At 40.1% G+C, this 6,602-nt stretch overlaps 1 non-coding gene across 1 annotated transcript; it reads right to left on the reverse strand.

Annotated features, from left to right (window-relative positions):
- Nucleotides 1-274: 274 nt before the first annotated feature.
- LOC113913390 lies at nt 275-382 on the reverse strand. Its single transcript, XR_003517183.1, has one exon. It is a non-coding gene; the product is annotated as a U6 spliceosomal RNA (small nuclear RNA).
- Between the last annotated feature and the right edge of the window lie 6,220 nt (nt 383-6,602).

Below are 6,602 nucleotides of genomic sequence, written 5' to 3' on the forward strand. Positions count from 1 at the left end.
TCAATGGTTTTTACTGCTCACTGTAAATCAAAATCACCATGGGGGCTTTTAAAATATCTCTGTGCATGTCGTTAGGGCTGGGCTTTAGGTATGTATGCTTACCAACCCAAATGGATTCTCATAAAGTGGGCCTAGTGGTCCTCCACCTTATTGCACGCAGAACTGACCCAAGAAGCTTTCATAGCTACTGATACTTCCAGTCACACCTGTAGAGATTTTTATTTCACTGGTCTGTGATATGATCTTGGCATCAGTATTCTTTAAAGCTTTTCAGATGATCCTGCTGCGCAGTCATCAACTCTTTGGTCATCCTTGTGCAGGGGCCACGCCAATCTTCTCTGTATTGTTCCAATTTTGGTGTATGTGCTGCCGAAGTGAGCACCACAGAGCTGTACTCAAGGTAGACCTCTGACTAGTGTTTGCAGATGGGTTTGGATGGATGTGAAGATCTTTTTTCTTAACTTTGCTAAGAATCCATCATTTCACATTTATTAGACATGCATCCATGGAATATGGCATTTAGGTTATGGAAAACCCTGGTTATCTTAGGTCATGTTCAAGTTGTTACTTCTGGGTCCCAGTATTCAAACTTACTTATTTTGAGAATGCTGCATGGGGACCTTAAACTACTCTGAAAAACATTTGCAGCCTAATAGAAATCATGATTTAACTCACAACCTTCTCATAAAAAATCAAGATGTAATCGGAGCATATTAAATAACTCTATTTTTAGAGCAACTGAAGTAATGTCCTAAGACCATATTGAAGAGATGAGTCTGCCACTGCTTGTTTGAATGGAATTCAGTTAGAAGATTTGGGTTTGTGCACTTGAGGCTTTAAGATTCATTGATCATTCTATCACAAACTAATTTATATCCTACACTGGTGTAAGATAGGCACTCTTCTCTGCTATGGAGGATAGTAAACTTTAGAAGAAAATAAAATCCTTCTCTTTCAGTAATTTATAATCTTACTTGATGATAAAACTTAAATGTGAAACATAAGGTCGTCAACACCAAGTGCCTGCTGCTGTGAATTCAGAATAGCAAGGCTGATCTGTGTGCAAGGGGTAATTAGAGATGGCATGGATGGAACAGAGCTGTTGTGTGCAGTGTGGGTCACCTTTATAAGGACACCTGGAGTGTGTGTTAAGAACTCAGATTCCTAGGACACACCCAGGCCTACTCAATCAGTCTCTGGGCTAGAGCCTGGGAATCTGCCCTTGAAACAGAGTTTTCAAACCTTTACTACGTACACAAAGCTTTGATGCAGTAGATGCAAAATAAGCTAGGCCTTATAAGATGGGTTGGAGTTAGGGAATAGTAATGAGTAGTTCACATGTATTGAAAGCTAGACACTTTTTTAAGTTTATTTTTTATTTTTATTTCTTAAAGATCTTATTTGAGAGAGAGAATCTTAAGCAGATTCTGCACTGAGCGTGGAGCCTGATGAGGGGCTCTGTCTCACGACCCTGAGATCATAACCTGAGCCGAAACCATGTCAGATGCTTAACCAACTGCACCAACCAGGTGCCCCTAGACACTGTTTCAAATGGTTTAAGTGTACTACCTCCTTTAAACTCCCCCAGAACAAACAAAAACTATGAGTCAAGTTTTGTTATTATCCCCATTTGATATATGAGGAAACTGAGGCACAGGGAACTTGAGCAGCTTGCTCAAAGTCACACAGCTACTCAGTGGCAGAGGCAAGACCTGGGGACAGGCAGTCTCACTCCTGACCCTGTACTCCAAGTGAGTTTTTCTCTAAGCCAGAAGGAAGGAAGGCAGTCTCACTCCTGACCCTGTACTCCAAGTGAGTTTTTCTCTAAGCCAGAAGGAAGGAAGAACACATTAATTCTGACAAACTCATAGATTCATGTGAACACAGGGATGAATTACATATAAACAGAATTTATAAATGGTCTGAAAATAGTGAAATTTCTGTTAAGAGCGGGTGAGAATTACAGTACAGTCCCAGGCACAAAAATAGAGTTGAGCCGACCCTGGGTTGTCACTGAGGGATGAAGGAAACATTATGAGGAGGTTGTATTTCAAGGACCTGATCCCATGTAAAACTTCCCAGGAGTACAGAGATTAGCAGGATTGCTGCAAAGGATCCTGAGTCCCAGGAATACTTAATAAGACCATCAGTTCTCGAGAGGCCGTTGCTCCCCATATGACCAGCTTTGATACATTTACAGTGGAATCAAGTGGGAGAACCCAGACTTTTGCTCCAAACCAGAACAATTCAATTAGGCACCCTTCCCTCTCTCGTTTGGAGCTGGAATCAGGTAAATTTATGGTAAAGAAAGTGAAATTTTCTTCAGAGGGTAGAAAATCAGTATTTTGGGGGTATCTTTGACTTGACCAAATATTCTTGTGGGCATTCTGGGCATCATCGTGGGAAACAGGGACTGGTGCAGGCCCCACACATCGTCAAGACTCTGCTCCCGCTGGGAGCAGGAGCAGAGCGGGAGCAGAGTCTTGACGATGTGTGGGGCCCAACTGCAACTGGTGACAGAAGTAGTACGAGGGCTTTGACAGCTGGACGAACCCTGCTCGCTTCCTGTGCCGTGTAGCAGGCTGGAGCACGAGTCACAAAAGTAATTTCTGAACAGGCAAATGCACCGAAGGTGAGACAGAATCAATTAGCCTCGGCAGTATAGCAGACACATTAAAACCTTTAATGCATTGGTTTTCGGGGACCCTTCTTTCTTCTAAAATATTACCATTGATCTCTCAAATAAACCTATCTCAACACCGAAGAAAAAAGCTGTTAGAAAGTCCATATGAAATATGTAGAACATCAAACAGGAATTCGATAGTTAACATGACGGCTGGCATTGCTGATTGCTTGAACTTGTCTACTCCAGACTCATCAACAGGTGCTATGTGCAGCTGTATATTGTTTTAAAACGTAAGGCCACAGATGACGAGAGGATTGCCATTGAGAAGACAGTTTGTGACTCCCAGTTTGCGAGAGGTGGGGGTACACCACACCACACAGGGCCATCCATAGGAGGAAGCACCAGCGTGGGTCAGGAGGCAGAGAGAGCCAGGAGAAACATGGGCATGAACCTTCATTCTGGTCTTAGAGGGAAGGAATGGGTGAGGCAAGGTAAACTGGTATAGGATTGAGTGAGTGAGTTATTTTCGGCAGGCCATACGGCATAGAGCATGTTCCTAACTGCCTGATACCTGGTCCTGAGGTGTTTAGGGTGGGGGAATATGGATTCTACAGTGTAAGAGCTCCGTAGAGGAGGGTTGGGGGTGGGCTTCAGGTTGGTTAGTTTGCATATGAAAAGTATGTTCCTAGAGCAAGTGTTTACCATAGGAATTAGCTAGGCCTGGAGGAAGCAGTCTCTCTCTAATCAGGGCTCCAGAAGTCATAACATCAGACAGGAAAAGAAGGTTAATACACACGTGGTGGATGCTTTATTTTAGGACCTAATACCAACAGTACAATTATTTGTTGAGAATGACTGAACCTAATGAACATCACAGTAGCAGTAGAACTTGGCTTTCTGCCTGGATTTGAATCAAGTTAGAGAAAGGACAGTTTTGTCCCATCTGCAGACTTGAGTGACAAAGCGTAGCTGACCACCTACCATCCACATTTCTTTCTGTTTCTTCACATGCAGTACTGTTGGAAGAACCTGGATAAACTCCAGATGTTGAATTTCATCCTGTATGCTCCAAGTTGTCACTGCTTGAGTTTCTTGATAATAAACATTTATTTCGAGTCCTAGAGCACTGATGTAGTATGGCTTTTTGTGTTCAAAATGCATTTTACTAACTTTAAAGCCTAAGTAGAGTTATGAAGGATCTAAGGGAGCCGCTTAAGTTTTTTGTGTGATAATCAATAGTATCATAAGAGGAAAATTAAATGCCTAGACTATTTTTAAATTTCCAAATCTTCTGTTGTCCCGGGACGTATCCTCTGAGAATATCAAGTATCTATTATCTATACGTTTACTACCCAGTAACCTTAAGAATCATTTTATAAAACAGACAGCAAATACTGTAACGTGGGGTTCCCTTTTAGAAATCCTAATTTGAATTGTATTACAAAAGAAATAACTACTGTGTATAGAAAATATTGACATATAAAACAAATCCCACAGAAAATTACTTCCGAAAAATTTGAAATGTATAGTTTCAGGTATAAAACATTTTTAGAGAAAACTGAATCACTCCATGGGTGCTTCTATCTGTAACTTAGATATTTCATTTTGTAAGTTGTGAATATATTTTCACTTCTAAAAATAGTTAACTACATGACAATGGCTAGTACCTCATTATATCTTTACACTTAAGATTTATTTAAGCCATCCCTATTTTAGGGTGTTTCAGTTATTAAATATGTTGTTAATTTCTTTAGGTTAAACTATTAGGACTGGTAATGATGATTCAAAGAGAATTCATGTTTTCAGTTCTTTTAATACATAAGACAAAAATAACTCCTAGAGAAGTTGATAAAATTTACATTCTTCACAAGTATAGAAGTATCAATTTCATAGTCAAGAGGTTATTCATTGTTTTCATTTACATTTCCATTAGTTATATGCTCTACCATTTTTTTTATATGTCTATTGTTAGTGTGTATTAATTCTTTGAAATAATGCCTGTTTCTTTCACCTTCTGTCTTTGGTGGGTCTATAATTTTTTTTAACTTATTTCCTAGAACTCACTGTGTTTATATAGCACACTGACTGGAGCAAATTCATCTGACGCCCTGCATCACATACCCTTGACTTACCTCTGATTTCAACCACAACTGTGGACAATAGTTCTCCACAAGGTCAGATTCTCTGACATGCACTTTATATCTTTTTACCTTCTTTTTTAGGGAATTCTCCAAAGCCTCACAGCCTTCTTGGATGGGAGGGGTTAATCCTTACCCAGTCGGGGATGAGAAGCAGTGGAGCAATGCTCCAGCCTCCTTATTCTGGGTGGTTAATTCTAGACAGCATGTTGTGTAGTTTTCAGAGGTCCTAGTGGGCTACCCTGGCCTTCAGCGATGACCTTACTTTTTGTGTCCTCTTCCTATCCACTTCCACTTTTCCCTGCTCTCTCACTTCTCTTCCCTGGTATCACTTCATACATAAGCACTCAAGTCCTTATCTCAGGCTCTGCGTTTAAGGGACTTGAAGTGAAGACATTAACTCTCTTCATTTAGGCACTGGTGTTTTAAATTTCTCTCCAGCTTGGGCCAACAGAATTGTCTTTTATCTAGATTGACCTTTCACATTTGTTGCTATTTTTCTCTAGGTCTCCAGCTGTTTTTGTTCTGTGCCAAGCCTATTGGTTTCCCCTTGTTGCTGTAACAAATTGCCACATATTTGGTGGTTTAAAACAACACAAATTTATTTTCTTATAATTCTGGAGGTCAGAAATCTAAAATGGGTCTTCCTGGGTTTAAAATACAAGTGTTGGCAGAGCTGTATTACTTTTTGGAGGCTCTAGGGGAAAAATCCATTCCCTGCCTTTTTCATTGTTGAGAAGCCACCATCATTCCTTGACTGATGACCCCTGACTACATGTTCAAAGCTAACAGCAACGCCTTTCCCAATCTTTAACTCTGACCCTTATGTCTCCTTCTCATAAGGACCCTTGTGATTACATCAGCCACACCCATATAACCCAGAAGGACTTCCTGTCTCAAGACCCTTAATTTAATCAACCTGCAAAAACTTTTTTCATGTAAGGTAACATAGTCACAGGTTCTGGGGATCAGGATGTAGACATCTTTGGGGAGCCATTATTGTGACTATCAAGGTATGCTGAAATTTTACTTTTTGGTATCAAATTCTAGATCACAATTTCTAATTAGTGAATCTACAATTGCCAAAATTTATGGAGTTCTTTCAAATGATATTCTTAGAGATCCCTTGATCATTTCAACATGCTCCACAAAGTGCCTATGACTGGTTGTGGAGACAGTGTTCTCTATATGTGGGACTCCACCCTACCCCCCAGTTTTGCTCTGGGCTGCGTCATTTAGTGGTCCTTTATATTCTGTGGTAGTTTTTAAAATTCACTCCCTTTGGAGAAAAAAATTACATCTTCATTAGGGTCCAAAATGGAAAGGTATGCTTCATGGGTGGAATAGTGGATGCCATGAAACTTTGTGAAAAACTCCAACATCCTTTCTGGATGCTTCATCTAAGGGTTTTTCAGCTTAAATATTTCATGTCCACATCCAATGCACTTTAGTGATGGACTAGTGTGGGTATCACTTGCTGACTCAGTTTCCTGAAGAAAGTTACAGTTACCAGTTTTATAAGGTTAGATGCTTAGTGTGTGGAAGATTCAAGTCAGTAACAGATTTAGATGCGCTAGAGTCTTAGGAAAAGAACATCTTTGGAGTGAGAGGTGAGATTGAAGTCTAATTCTTGTACCTACTATCTGTGTGTCCTTGGGTAATGTACTCAACCTCTCTGAATTATCTTTAATTGGATGTGTACAATAAACTATTTCCTGGGGAACAGGCAATTAGGGAATGTATGATGTAGGATATGCAATATATAGTCTAGCATCGGACATATTGTATGGGCTCAGCAGATATTTGCCATTTTAAAATAACTACTCAGCATTTCTCCC

The sequence above is a fragment of the Zalophus californianus genome, chromosome 14, assembly GCF_009762305.2.
Source record: "Zalophus californianus isolate mZalCal1 chromosome 14, mZalCal1.pri.v2, whole genome shotgun sequence".
In the NCBI taxonomy this organism is placed as follows: Eukaryota; Metazoa; Chordata; class Mammalia; order Carnivora; family Otariidae; genus Zalophus; species Zalophus californianus.